The following is a 15,307-nucleotide window of genomic DNA, read 5'->3' as shown; positions in this document are numbered from 1 at the left end:
CATAGGAACATGAACTTCATTTATTCAAATGTTTATCAGCCTAAAACTTCCAGGCAGATTCACAGTAGTCCCTTACATGCAAGGAACCCAGTCTGGCACAGCAATTCAGGACTTTTGTGTATGTATCACAAACCTGTTTTAGAAGCTGTTGAAAGGTAAGGACACTCTCCCTAAAAAAAAAATACACATGAAGACAGACACATGCAAATAAATTTGGACAATCTGGGGGGATTCATCAAAGAACCTCTAGCTTTCTTTTATTTTATTATTTTTCTATTTTATTTTTATTTGTTTTTGGCTGCGTTGGGTCTTTGTTGCTGCAGGCGGGCTTTCTCTAGTTACGGCGAGCGGGGGCTACTCTTCATTGCGGTGGCTTCTCTTGTTGTGGAGCACGGGCTCCAGAGCACAGGCTCAGTAGTTGTGGCACACGAGCTTAGTTGCTCCGTGGCGTGTGGGACCTTCTCTGACCAAGGCACGAACCTGTGTCCCCTGCACTGGCAGGCGGATTCTTAACCGCTGCGCCACCAGGGAAGCCCACCCTAGCTTTCTTGATGAAATTAATTTGGTCTAATGAGAACTTAGAATTTAATCACATTATCTCTGAATTGAACTTCTCAACATACAAAGATGTTCTGGGTTCCATGGTGAGAGAAGGGTGAGAAAGAGTTTAAAAAAATGATCAGGGAGGGACTTCCTTGGTGGCGCAGTGGTTAAGAACCCACCTGCCAATGCAGGAGACACAGGTTCGAGCCCTGGTCCGGGAAGATCCCACATGCCACGGTGCAACTAAGCCCGTGCGCCACAACTACTGAGCCTGTGCTCCAGAGCCCGCGAGCCACAATCACTGAAGCCCACGTGCCTAGAGCCCCGGCTTGGCGACAAGAGAAGCCACCACAATGAGAAGCCCGCACACCGCAACGAAAAGTAGCCCCCGCTCGCCGCAACTAGAGAAAGCCTGCACGCAGCAATGAAGACCAATGCAGCCAAAAATAAATCAGTAAATAAATAAATAAATTTATTAAAAAAAAAAATCAGGGAATCCCGTGGCGGTCCAGTGGTTAGGACTCTGAGCTTCCACTGCAGAGGGCATGAGTTTGATCCCTGGTCAAGGAACTAAGATCCCACAAGCCACGTGCCACAGCCAAAAAAAATATTTTTAAATAATAAAAAATTTAAAAAACGATCAAAGGCGGGAAAAGAGGCTATGAACAGCTGGTCTCCATCCCTGAGCCGGAGGAGAAAGCTGCGAGCCGGGGGTGGGGGGGGGGAGGGGTGGGGGGAGGTGGGGGGTGGGTCAGGGATGTAAGGGGTGCCATTCTCTGCAGGGCTTTGAAACAGAATCCTTTCCCATTTACCGGATTCTGCTTTTCCTTGTGTCCCCGTTAAGCCAGCCAAGCCACTACAAACTCCCCATAAATGTCACAGGGGAACTTCCTGTTCCCTTCTAAAGATGGAAACACTGACTATAAACGACCGAATTTTGCAAATTTGTGCAGTCAGGGATCAAGGCGTGAATTTTTAAAGTGCACATGGCTCATCTAATTTGGTAACTAATTCCAAATCGAATTACACTTCACACTTTGTACAGGGCAGGAAGCATCTCCCCGAAGTCTGATGGGTAAGCGTGAGGCCAGAAATCTGAGACTTTGCCCTCTGGCCTGAAACCCAGCTTAGAAATCGAGCACAAAGGTGAAGGCCTCTGCAGAGAAAGCCAGGGTTCTGCAAATGCAAGGGCTGCATCTCTCCCCGCTGGAGCCCCAGCTCCTTCCCAAGAGGAGACCCAACATGAAACTGCAGTTTTACGGTTTCTGTGTGAGGAGAGATTGGGTGGAAAGAGTTCCCACGACCCTGCGCCCTTTGCAGGACCTGGGAGAGGTCACGGCAGGAACAGCGCCGTTCTCACCCGATTCTATTCATTCAGGGGCCCAGGGCGCCCCAAAGTCCTGGAGGGGGGCGTTCTCCACTCTTACTGCCTGCCCCTTTCTCTTGCCAAACCCTTTGAAGCAAACTTCTTCTCTTTTGTCCAGGAAAGAATCTCAAGCAGCTCTTCATTTCTGCCAACACGGTTTCAATTGGCGTCGGTCTTTAGAGCCAGATTTGGACAGCGTCCAACTCCGAGCCCGCCCCCCTTCTGGAAGAGGCCCCTTCTGTTCTCTCATTTCCAGCCCGCCTCCCGCCTCCTCTTCCAGCAAAGCTCCTCACCCGGGCTCAGCGGCCTACTGAGACATCAATCTTTGGTCAGAGCAGGCTCCAACCTGCACTCCATCCCATTCACTTCCTAAAAAGCGGCCTGCAGTGAAGGCCAGGGAAGAGGCCTCCGACTTCCTGTGTCAAGGGATTTATCTTTCGTTTCCTGTTCCACCGCCCACTCACCTCGCAGGATCAGGGAATGTGCCCCTGAGCCGCCTCCCACCCCAGGGAACCTTCCAGCGTGATGGGCCCCTGCCCCAAGGCAAACCCAGAATCTGGCCCTGGCCAGCCCGCCCACCGCGTCCAAAGCGGCCGGCCACAGAGATTCCTCCGTTGATTCTTGGCAAATGCTTGCCAAGTTAAAGAGAGAAAGAAAAGACCTCCCCCCTCTGATGGGTGGAAAGTAGCCATTTGTCACAGGGTGGAATTTCCTCTTATCAGGGATGTCCCCCTGGGGGGGGAGGGGCAGAGCATCCCTCCCCCAGCCCCCTCTGCTATCAGCAGGACTGTCAGCAGATGCACACCAGAGCTCCACAGCTGGGGAGGCTGGGGGCGCTGGGGGCTCCACCTCCCGCAACTGATGAGATCATTTAAAATAACACGAACTAGACAGGGGTCTCTGGGGTGCAACAGGGCGTCCCGCTGCCAGGCGCTAAGTAGGAAAAGAGCTTTTCCCCTCAAAGGTATCAAGCAATGCCCTTCTCCTGTGCAGATCCGTCCACTCAGGCTCCGGGATGCTGCCTAAGGTCTCCCCGGGCCCTGGTCCCTTCAGAGAGGCAGGGGCTAAGGGCAGGGCCAGGGAGGGGGACAAGCGGGGAGGGGGGAATTCCTGGGACAGGAGTGGAAGCCTGACCCATGACCCTTTAAGGAGGCAGGACACTTCGTACCACTGGCTGGAGGGTCTGGGAAGGTTGTGGGGGGGGGAAGAAACGAAGGGTCAGCAGCTCTGGACCATTTAGAACGATGTCAGCCATCCAATGGCAGCCCCAGCTCCGGGCTGATGTGACCTGGGGGGAGCTGGAGTCATGTCCCCCCCCACCACCACCACCCCGGCCAACTCCGGGCAGCAGGTCAGGAAGTGTGCTCATGGCCTGGGAACCTGCAAGGCCCCTGACATGGCTCCCTCCGCGTGCGCTCTGCAGACAGCCCACCTGGACTGTGCCCACCTGCCTGCAGGGCTGCTCAGAGCCCTGCCTAGCGGGAAGACCCCACTGCTCCCCGCCCCACACAACCTTGAGCCCCTGTTCTCCCAAGGAAGCCACTCAGGGGAGCGGATGCACCAGAGCAGGCCTGTGAAATCTTAGGACACACCCTAAGCCACGACTTCAAACGCTCTCTGAGGTGAGGGTGAGGATGGATGGCCCGCCTATCCAAGCAGCCTCAGAGACACACACCTCCGCCTACCCCAGGCTCACTCCAGAAGAAAGCAGTGTGTGTGGACAGCTGCCTGGACACCCCTTGGGAGACACGCTCATCACCCCTGAACCACTGCCCGGGGGAGAAGCTGGCTGCGGGCAGGGTGCACAGACACCCCTGAGCCCCCTGCGGGTCGGACACCAGAGCGAAGCAGGAAGGGCCCAGCTGCCTGCGGCCCGTGCGGCCCCCGCTGTGCGTGAAGCTTGGGTGCATCTCTGGGCTTGGGGCTCTGGCCAGATGGAGCCGCCCACGCTCTGAAGAGCAAACGCACAGGGGTCACCCCTCACCCCAACTCGCAGGGATGCAGCCCTGACGGCCCAGCTTTTCCTCTGCTGATTCTCCTCTGTCTCTGGTTATCGGTTCCCAGCTGCCTCGCTGGCTCCTCCTCTACCTATCGCCCATCCTCTGGGCATCGAATGCCAAACTCTGTCCAGATTCATACACCAGTGCCAACCTGACCGGTCCCCTGAGTCCATCATGACTCAGCAGGGACGTCCCGCTATGGCAGGCCCCCTGCCCAGAACTGGTACCTGTGGCCCCTGCCCTAGGGAAGTCTAGATGTCTCCCACCGAACATGCCCCAGACTGAACTCTGGACCTTGAGCCTACCCTCCCCACCCCACCCCCTCCCCTGTGAGTAATGGCATCTCCAAGCATCCATTTATGACAGCTAGAAATCCAGGGGCCAGCCTTGGTCCCCCCGCCGCTTCCATCTCCCCAGATCCAATCATCCACCCCAAAGTCCTATCAATCCGAATCCAACACACATCTTGCAGGCAGTCGCCCTGCCTCCCTCCCTCCATGGCTCCCACAATCCAAACCATCGCCATCAACTACCCTCCCCCGCAGTCCAACCTCTCAAAGCACCAGGAAGGCCTGTTTAAAAGAAATTAATTGCATCATCCCCCTGGCTTGAAATCCTAACTAGTTCTCCCTGCACCTGGGAAAATACAAGATCCCGAGGCCCCAGAATCCTGGGGCTGGGATCCTGTTCCATCCCAGACTCCCTGTGTGACCCTGAGCAAGTAACTTAACCTCTCTGTGCCTCAATTTTCTTATGTGTGAGATGGGATAACAATACTTGCCTCGTAAGAGTACTATGAGGACCAAACCAGACACTTACAAAGCACAGAGAATGGTGCCTGGCGCTGTAAATGCTCTAATTTGCTAATAAAATACAAGCACATGCCCACCTCTCCAGTTTTGATATGTGCACCGTCTCCCTGGCTCCTTTCTGCGGCTCAAACAAGGTTCCTCAGAGAGGTTCTCCCCCAGCACTGCTCAGGGGGACTCCCGCTGGGTCCCGTGGTTCTCTTCCGGAGTGGCCCTGAGCACAACTTGAAATTGAAGATTTTATCCTCCTCTGCTGAACGCCGGGTCTGTCTCCTTTGCTGCTCACAAAATCTTACACATTCGAGCGCCCAGTAAGTAAGATGTTGAATGAATGAATGAATGAATGAATGAATGAAAGGTGAGCTCACTGCTCTTTCCTCCTGCCCTCCTCTCTTCCCAGAGCATCGCGGGGCCGGCCACTGCTCCCGGGTCAATCCAGGTGGCGCCTCTCCAGCCCTGGCCCCTCCGCGAGGTTCCCGCAGTGCTGGCCTGCATCCTTTCCCATGGGCTTCCCCCTCATTCGGCTTTCAGTGTGCAGCAGCGTGTGAATGAGATGTGAACAATTTCCGGTTTCCGTCCTCCTTCTGCAGCCACAAAGCACCTCAGCGGAAGGATGGATGGACATCCTGGGACAGCTCCTGCCCATTCAGGACATTTTGCTCAGGAAACAGTCAGTGGGGGGATGGAGGCGCCCACTGGGGCGGGGAGACTGGGTGGTCCCTAATCCCTACCACCTTCCTCACCCACCCCTAACTGGGGCTTCAAGGCACGTGGGGTCTCTCCCAGAAGCTTGAGGCAGGCAGGGCTGGTGTGCAGGGGGCTCAGGCCCGAACACCTGGACCCGCCCTGGGCTCTGTGCTGACTCTGAAACCTCAGCCACGCTGCACCCATGCTGCAGCTGGCCTGGCCTGCCTGGCTGGGGCTTTGGCGAGCAGTGGGTCCCCTACGTGAAGTGGACAGGCTACCAGTCACTAGGTATCCGTTAATTTGCTGTCCAGCAGTTCAATGTGACGTATCACCAGCCCAAACTTAAGAGTGATTTGGCCAACTGCCAAAGGGTATTAAATCGAGACACAAGTAGGGGCCGGGCTGGGCCATCAGAGGAGGGCTGACTCTTGGGCTGGCCTGCGCACAGCACTTTACAGTTTACAAAGCGCTCAGATCTGTCCTTCCCTATCCTCGTCCTCACATCCTTCCTTAGAGTCTACATTTCCTGCTGTAATTAGCTGAGACTTTTGACATCAGACCAAAATAACAAGAGCTACAGTAACAACACGTTCTCCTACAAGTTGAGACGAGAGCTAAAGGAGGGAGCACGCCTGTCTCCAGGGCCTCCCACACTCGCTGGGACCCAGCAGGCTCTGCCCTGCCCGCAGGCAGACCCCAACCCACCCCCCGCACCCTCCGCATCCAGAGGGGACCTACTGTGGATCGAAAACGCCCGGCGTCTTCCACCAGATCGATCTGTGCCACGGTCAGCACAGAACCGGGAGGGCCCCGAGGGTGGGAGCCTGTCCCCTCCCAGGTCTCCCCAGCCGGCGGCTCCGGGAAGGAGCCACATTCATATGGTAATTTCTGCCTGAGAACTGGTGAGAAGCAGAGGTCCCTCCAGCTGCCGGGCGGGGAGGGCCCAGAGGAGGAGGGAGGGAGCCCGGCCGCTCCGCCGCCTTCCCGAGACCCGAGACCGCCTTCCCGAGACCCGAGACCGCGCCCGTGGGCCCTCTCCAGCGCGCTCCCGGGCTGCGAAGCTGAGAGTGGACACAGCGGGCGCCCAGACGTGTGCAGGGGTAGGCCTTTCCTGGATGCACTTGCGCGGTGGTTTAAAAAACAACCGACATGCATTCTCTCTACAGCTTACCTTTTCTGCGTGTGATGCACAGAACATCAGAAACGCTGCAGCATGTAGCTCCTGCAGATCTGGGAGAACTGCGGCCACCCTCACCCCCTCCTTGGATCCCAGAGGCAGCCCCCCACCCTACATTTCCACCCTCCCAGGAAGGAAACACCTCCTACCCCCCCCACGCCCCCTCGGGGCCAAGGCTGGTGGAGAGAGGGGCAGGTCCCCCTGGGGGAGGGTACGCCAAACCCACCCACTCCTTCCATCGACCCACTTCCTCTCACACTGCGACTAGCTCACTGCTGCATGCTTCCCTGTCTCCCTGGAAGAGGACGCACAAGCCTTCCATTTCCCCTTTCTGCCTTGTTCTGGGCCCCATGCAGGCAAAGGAAACTGGAAGTCAGCGACAGGCCCCAGCTGCGGACCCAACGGGCTTCTCTGCCCCCGCCCCGCCCCCCAACTCATCCATGCATTGATTCCACGTCGATTCATCCTGTTCCACAGATCTTGGCTCTGGACTCAACAGTGAAAACAAAAGAACCCCCAGCAAATTGCACAGACACACAGATTCGAGACATGATATGAGAGATGCTCACAGCCACTGGGGGTGGGGCCCGAGGGACCAACAGGGCACCCCCGACTCAGTGCTGGTGAGCCAAGCTTTCCCCAGTGACCCCAAGAGAAATGAAAACACACACCCGCACCCAAACCTGGACACCAATGCTCACTGCAGCGTGATTCTAAAGAGCTACAAAGTGGACACAGCCCCAATGCCCATCAACTGATGAATGGATAAACAGGATGGGATGCAGCCATCAAATGGAATACTATTCAGTCATAAATAGAAATGGAACATGGCCATGTTTACATATGGATGGACCCTGAAAACATTACACTAAGTGAAAGAAGCCAGACAGAAAAGGCCACCTCCTATAGGATTCCACTTATACAAAATACCTAGAATAGGCAAATTCATGGAGACAGAAAGCACATTCGTGGTTGCCAGGGGCCAGGAGCAGGGAGCTGGGAATGGAAAGCTACTGCTAATGGATCTCTTCGAGGGGTGATAAAAATATTCTGGAATTAGTGGTGATGGTTGCCTAACTTTGTGAATATACAAAAACCACTGAATTGTACACTTTAAAAGAGTGAATTTTCTGGAAAGTGAATTATTTCTCAATAAAGCTATTATCAACAACAAGAAGGCTGATGGCTGAGCTCCCCAGGGAATCAGAGCAGGGACTGTGTCCTCTGGTCCACGGCCAGCCCCCAGCACTGACCCAGCATCTGGCCTGCGAGGCGCCCCGGTCCCTTACAATTCCGCAGCCCAGGTGACTTTGGTGACTTCTATACCTGCCCAGCCTGCTCCTCAAACCACCAGTGCTCATAAGGACGTGAATTTTTAAAAAGGGCCCTCGGTGTCATGGGCTGGAACCTGTCAAGTCACAGAATGACCCGGGAGCAGGCCCCTTTTACAGACAGAAGCCGTAAACCTCACCCTGAAAGGAGGGGGAAGTGGAGATAAAAACACAGCCCATAAGCACTCAGAAAGGTTGAACTTGGCTCATCCTGAATCCCTGGGCAGGAGGGACAAGAGGGGAAAACCTCTGCTTCCCAAGACACCCACTCAGACCCCTTCCACATACCTGAACCAGCGGGGTGCAGCGGCCCCCCGGCAGCAGGACTCAGGCCCGGCACCCACCTGCGGCCCCGCCCGACCGGTCAGGGGCTGAGTCTGGGCAGCATCTTCAGCGCAGGCCCGAAGGAAATGATTGGGGGGAGCCGGAGCTGCTGGGGGGGCCGATGCCAGATTTCCTGGGCCCTCTTGGTAGGAGCCACCCCAAATCTGCTAGAAGTCCAAGTCCTCTCCCTCCCCTTCCCAAACCCTAAGGATGCCAAACAAGCCACAACTAGAGAGAATTCAGTTCAGTCCCACTTTTACAGGGTTATTAGCACAGGCCGCAGAGGGAGACGGGCCTCTGCGTTGCTCAAGAGCAACTTTAATTATAACTTTCGCACTCGGGTCTCCGGGTGCCTCGTAGTGTGAATCAGCTCTTTACTCCCCAGCCGTCATCGGAGAGCCCCACGAGGAGCCAGCTCAGGGGGCACCCACGGAGGGGGGTTTACCTCCCCTCCACCCACCCCACAAAACCGGAGGACCAACCCCCCCCATCCCCAGCTCACATGTCTCCCCACAACCCGACGAACTGGCAGCAGGCTGAATGCAGAAACTGAGGTGCACACAGAGGTCTCCTGTCCTTCCCTCCGTGGCCCACGGGGGACCTGGCGCCCAAGCACAGTGGCACCCCTTCCGCTCAGGATTGTTGAGCAGGTGCCCCCAAAAGCACTGGTGGATGAACGCACGAGGGAGTGAAGGAGTGAATGGGGACAGAGGTGGCTGCTGGCGCATGGTGGAGGGGGGTCCCAGGAGCCTCGGGGAGACGGGACCAGGCCATCCAGTTTCACAGCGAGCCCTGGAGGAGGCTGGGGAGACAGGCAAGACTTTGGAAAGATGGAAAAGGACAGCTGAGGAACTTTGTGTCAGGCAAGCAGGAGGCGGGCATCTGCTGAGCGGGTGCCGTGCCGGGGTGGCCCTGCCGGAGGTGAGCGATTTGAGCAGAAGCCGCCACATCGGCCCTCCCCCCGCTGCCACCTGGACACGCAGCCCCACACCCCCCGGGTCCCCTCCTCTGCCCCGACCGCGCTCCTCACTAGCACTCCAGCCCCAGAGGGTGGCCGTGGAGGCGGGGTGGACGGCAAGCGGCCAGAGACGACGGAAAGGCCCCTCCCACCTGCCCTCAGCACCTCCCGGGCAGCAGGTGACACAGTGGAGATCCTTCTGTTTTCCCACTTTTTTAAACATCTACACTTAAACCAAGGGCAAACAAAAGCCCGTAAAACGTGTTCTTTTTCCCACGAGGAAAAGTCTGGGAGGATGACATTTTGTCGTGGACACCTAGGCCTTGGTCCCCACCTCCGTCACGTGGGGAGGGAGGGAGGGAGGCAGCTCCAGCAGTTGGTGACAAAGGTCGCTTCAATGAAACTCCTCGACATTAAGATTGGGGGCCCCGGGCACCTGGCCAGAGTAAACCTGGCCAGACAGCGCTGGTTGTGGGGTTTGGGGCCTGGCAGGCTGACTGCAAAGCCACCGGGGTGACCAGAGTGACATCAGCAGAGCATGCGGTTTGCAAAGTGGCGGCAGTGCCTCTGCTCCATGCCCTCCGTCACCGCAGGGCCGGGGGCAGATGAGTGAGGCCAATAGGTGGTGCATTGCCCACCTGCTCCCCCATGGGGTCTGTGACACCCCCTCCGCCCTCTGCACCCCCTGCCCACCCTTGGCCCCCACCGACCCCCAAGCTACAGTCAACAACGATTCTCCCTCTGACTCAACGGGGCCGCTATCCAGCGGCCGTTTGTCTCCGGGGCCCACAGCTGACCCCCAGCAACGGGCAGCTCTTCCTCTGTCCCTGGCAGACAAGGAACAAAAGACTGGGATCCTGTCCTCACTCCCCTACGGCTCCCCCAGCACCAGAGCATGGGGGCGAGCCTGGGGTCATCTGGTCCAGTCCCCTGCCCCGGGAGAATGTATTCAAATCATGGAAGAAATGCTGCTCTTTGGTCCTTTATCTTTAAAAAAAAAAAAAAAAGGCTCCAAGGAGAGCTTGTATGAAGAGAGCAAAACAAATGTCTGTTCTTATAAGGCCCTCTCGAGCTTGTCTCACAGAAACCACAAGAGTATTTGGACAAAAGATGAAACGCCGCAACCACGTGGTGCGTGCATCTATTCCGACAGCAACCGAGCAAGCACCTGGGGCGTCCAGGCCGCCACAAAGACCAAGAACACACAACCCAAGTGCACAGTCCAGGGAAAGACTCACGGACAGGACGCGGACGTCCCCACCTGGTGTGGGATGTCCTCCACGCAGGAGGGAAACTCACTTTCCTGCTCCCAGGAAAGGAAAACCTTATCTGCTGTCAGAGCCCGGTGACAGGCCTGGTGACAGGCCTGGGAGATAAGATAAGCGATAAGGATCTGGGAGGCTGGAGGAGGTACGGGCACATTCCACCAGGGACACCAGCAAGGGCGCTCTTCCAATGCCATGGGAGTGACTGCCTCACTGGGCACTCAGTGCCTGGCACGCACAGAGCAGGACAGGGGCTGGCATCCCCTCTGGGGGACATGGCCCCAGAAGGGGGTGCTGCACACCAGGCGCAAAGGAACAGAGGGCGGGGCACCCCAGCGGCTGGTGGACCTCCTTCCCTGTGGGGGTCAGCGTCGGTGACAGAACCCCAACCGGGAGCTTCCGAGGGTGGCCTGGGTGCTCAGGAGCTGACCTTTCACCCCACTCCCAGCTTCAGGAGAGCGACAAGAAATTTGGTGTTTCTGCTATGATCCCGCTACCAAACCCAGATTAAAGGGTTTAAAAATCACATTTAAGCTGGAACGGCCTCCCTCCAAACCACGGCCCAGCCCCGCACCCCAGAAGGGCGGGTGGGGTGAAGCTGCCCCCATGAGCTGATAATTAACTCTGCTCTGAAGGTGGACCGGTGAGTCCAGATGAGGACAAGTGGCCACACAGGCCCCTGCAGAGTTGGAATCAAAGCTCCGTGGGCCTCTCGGGATTCAGCCCTTCTCCACAGGACACAGATAAAAAGAGAAGGGAGTGGCAGGCTTGAACCCCACCCATCCACCCACGCCCAGGGCAAGATGTTCCACCCGCCACCTCTGCCAGCCCCCAACAGGGCTCCTGGTGAGCCCGCTGGGAGGTGGGCAGGTGGAGGGCTCGCCAGGTGGGGCAAGGCGCCCTCCCGGCTGTGATTAGACCTGCACCGTTGCCGGGCCCCCAGTCTGCTCACCCAGCAAGCTCGCCCTCGGAGCTGGCTGTGCCCGGCTGCCACCGCAGGAGTGCTCCCGGGAAGGCGTCAGAAGGCTCCACTGAGCTTCTGAGAACAGGCCCCTACCTGTCCCAGGAGCCAGGCTGGCACGCAGTGAACAAATCAAAGCCCGGCGCTGGGAGGCAGAAGTCTGGGAAGAGTCCCGGCCAAGGGCTGAGTTCTGCTGGAGTCACCTTCCCCGAGACTCCCCTCCTGTGGGGAGCTGGGCCACCGGGATCTCCGCACCAGGCCACATCCAACCCCGCATCTTTCTGAAGCCCGGGGGTATCAGTGGTCTAAACCAGGGCTGGGGAGAGGAGGGCTGAAGAGAGGGACGGGGGGGAACAGCAGGTGTAGAAGGCCACTGCAGAGGACGCTGGCCAGGGACTTGGGGTGGCCAGCACGCGTCTGTCCTCCCCCTCACACGCTAAAATAAAGTCCTCCTTCCTACACACCTGGCCAACGGGAAAGTGAAGGAGCCCAGAGCCGCTGGCGGTGTGGGAAAGCCAGCCCAAGAGTGAACCGTTCAGGGGGTGACAGGCTTCCTAAAACAGCCTAGAGACCTTTGACACTGTAGGAAGCTGGCACTGCTCCAGGCTGGTGGGGGTCTCTCCTTCTGCCGAATGCATCTCAGCCCCTAGGAAACCTCTTTCCTGCAAAGCTGCCCTATCTGACCAGAGCAGCTCAGGCTGGTGGTGACACAACAGGAAGTGGGGCGGGCACGGTGGCCCGGGGGATCAGGGAGGGGGTGGGGAGGCAAGGCGCCCTAGGGACCCTGGTTACCCTAAGGGGTTCAGGGCTTCTGGGGTGAAAGCCCTTGTGAACCCTGTCCTGGAGGTCTGGGGCAGTGGGCCTGGCACTCGGGGGGTAACCCCACGGGCCCCACAAGGCTTGGGGTTGGTGGGACCCAATGACAGCACTGTCTGTGTTCTGCCTTTTGGCTTCCCCCTTCCCATCAGAACAGGGCTCTCTCCTCCATCTCAGATGCCCGGGGCCCTGATCCTCCCCACGCGCCAGCGGAACCGGACAGCACCCCGATCACAGTGCCGGCCACGAGGTGCGGCGTCTGGCGGAAATGCAGACATAAACCAGTAGACCCAACAGTATCGCAGGTGCCACAACCCGGAAATGATGGGGGCAGCAGGGACGCCCAGGAGGGGTGGGAGAGGGTCAGCGACCAACGCAGGTCCCCCGAGACGGGCGTAAGGAGAGGTCAGCCACAGAAGTGGCCCCCTTCCCCAGCCATGTCTTCACCCAGAAAGGACCCAAGGGGAGAGCGGTGGGAATCCCCCCTTTCCAAAGAGGCGTCATGCGGATGCTGGCTCCCCACCCCCAGAGGGTTAAACAAACTTGTTCTTCTTTCTCTTTCCTGAAAAGGAGCCCCCAGGTTGCCAAAGAGAAATGACATTTGTGTAAACACCCATGGAGGCCCTAGTTTCAAGGCAAAACAACAATGAATGAAGGGCGGGGAAAGCACACACAATTATGAGGACACAGGGCCTTTTTCTCCCTCCTTCCCAACAGGTTTTTCCATGCGGGATCCAAACTGAATCCCAACGAGGGTGCTGTCCCCACGGGCCAGAAACCCACTGTATGGACCAGAAACCCGCTGTATGCACCTCTGCCGGGCAGCACACTTTTCTCCAGGAAAGGAATTTCAAACGTCTCTTTGGTGAGCAGAGATGCTTCCCCAAACCTCGGACAAAAATGCCAGCAGATTTCACAGCAGAAGGAAAGGAGGGAGACCAGGACGCAGGGCAGCAGCCTGGAGGCTGAGTCAACACCCAGGGCACATTTGGGATGAAGTTTCAGAGCAGATGGCACTGCCTGTGAAGCACCTCGGCCCTCCAGCTTTGGTGCCTAGGGTGACGTGCCGGGCTGGCTGTGGGATTTGAGTCTGGGGGTTCTCCCAACTTCTTGGCCGGGCTGGAAAGCCCCTCGGAAGGCACGTCCCCGAGAAGCCGCTTCCTCACCCCTGCTCCTCTGCACGGCGTGACGACGTGGTGGACGCCCTCGCTCCATCCTCCAGCAAAGCACTCGCATTCCAGCCCCCCGCACCGCCACCCCTCCACCGCCCCCCGGCCCGCTCCCAGGAACATCGCCCACATCCCAAACACCTCCCAGGAATCCAGACACGCTGCAGCAGAAACTCCCCAGATCGCAATGCCGCCCGCAAGATCTCTGATTCCGGCATTTCTAGCATCTGTTGAAACTAATCTCCAGCAGGTCCTCGGAGCCGCCTACCCCTAACGGCTGACCATCTGGACGGGACGATTTTAAGAGGCATTGGTGGCCAATCCGCAGATCTTCCCAGCCCTCCTGGAAGTCAGGGAAGCCCCTTGAGAAAGGGAAATGGGCTCCAAGAAACTCCTGGCCGAGAAGGACTTAACCACTCGGGTAGCTGGCCAAATATTTACAGAGACACGGCTGTGGCACACAAAGCCCTTCTCTTCTGCTCCGCGCCCGAAAATCTGGGCCCCGAGTGAAGACCGAGATCCCACCGTCCCGCTCCTGGGGCCCGGGGGCTGTCCCGCCGGCCGGGGGGCTGGACCCGGGGGCCCCCGGGGAGGCGCCGCTCCCGCCCGGCCCTCGAGGGGGCTGCCGGGCAGCCGGACCACCTGAGGGGCCCCTGCAAGCGGTGCGAGGCTGGAGGGAACAAAGGGAGCGAGGACTCACCCAGCAGCTGAGTCGGGCTGCGCTGGCCGCCTGAGAGCGCGGCCCGCCCACCGGGTCACATGGCTCGGAGCCGAGCAGAGGATCAAAGAGGCTTTGTGGCCGAGGAACAAGGAGCCTCCCAGAGCGCGGGCCCGAGGTAGGGAGGGACCGCGACGGCCTCCCTGCGGAGGGGGCAGGGCGAGGGGCTGCCGAGGGAGGGGGGGCAGGCGGAGAGAAGGGGCGCCCCCGGCAATCACCCCCGCCCTGGGTGCCTAGGAAATGCCAAGGAGCCCAGTTCCCAAGCCTGCCTGAGTCACCCCCAAAGGGAGTGACACGGTCCCCGGGGAAGGAGTCCGGGAAAGAGAGAAAAGGAAAGAGGCTCACCTGGCCAGCCAGCCAGGCTGCCCTGCTTTCCCAGCCCGTGCGTTCAGGGCGATGCCAAGAATCTGACGCTGCCCACGGGCACCCTCTCTCCCCGCCGCCCCGCCCTCGCTCCCTCTTTGCCAGGTGCACCCCCCCCCACCTGGTCCTGACCCCGAGCAGCTCGGATGACAGGCCGCCCTCCCCAGGAGGTCCAGGCTTCCTGGCAGCTGCGGGTGGGAGCACAGCCAGCCCTGCTGTGCGTGCGGAGGTGGCAATGACCCCGGGAGGGAGAAGAGAGGAGCGGGCAGGGGCTGGGGAGGCAGAGGTGGTGGCCAGCTCACCCAGAGCTCTTTCTTCTTCCTGGAGCCCCGGAGCTCCGACTCCGATCCAGCTCCTGCCTCTCCAGCCCCTCAGGGCCTGGGAATGAGTGACGGAGTCTCCTCCTCTCTCTCCTCCCTGCAAGCACCTGGGAAGTGCCGAGACCCCCTCAGGGGATGGGCTGGGTGGTCCCCAGAGGAGGGAGCTTGGGATCGACCCTGTTGGGCCTGGGCCTGGGCCTGGACGCTGGGATCTGCCAAATCCAGCCTGTGTCACGACCTCTGACCCCGAGGGAGTGAGTCACTCCCAGGCACAGGCGGGGCTGACTGCGCTCAGGCCGACTCCCACAGGAGGAGAGAGCTGCGGGGGGCCGGTGTGGGGGTCTTCCTGGGGCAGGGAGTGGTTATTTCAAGTGCACAAGAGCCTGAGTGACACCTGGGAGGTCTGTCTTAGGGCCAGTGACACCAGCCAGTCCATCCTCCTGCCTCCGGGATAAAGACCTCCAGCCTGGCCCTCGTGGGCCAGGCCACACCCAGGGTTT

At 58.8% G+C, this 15,307-nt stretch overlaps 1 protein-coding gene across 5 annotated transcripts in view; it reads right to left on the bottom strand.

Annotated features, from left to right (window-relative positions):
• SEPTIN9 (septin 9) overlaps positions 1 to 15,307 on the bottom strand; it is a 164,992-nt gene that overhangs the window by 25,559 nt on the left and 124,126 nt on the right. Inside the window, exon 1 of one of the 5 annotated variants that reach the window (XM_082678080.1) lies at positions 14,470 to 14,555. The exons of the other annotated variants lie outside the window; for them this stretch is intronic. The gene's annotated coding sequence lies outside the window, so the exon portion shown is untranslated. Of the gene's footprint in view, positions 1 to 14,469; positions 14,556 to 15,307 lie in introns of those variants that run through there. 5 annotated transcript variants of the gene reach the window in all.

The sequence above is a fragment of the Grampus griseus genome, assembly GCF_964374135.1.
Source record: "Grampus griseus genome assembly, chromosome: 20".
Lineage (NCBI taxonomy): Eukaryota > Metazoa > Chordata > Mammalia > Artiodactyla > Delphinidae > Grampus > Grampus griseus.
Note: the sequence above shows the minus strand (reverse complement) of the source record. Positions and strands in the feature narration are given on the sequence as shown.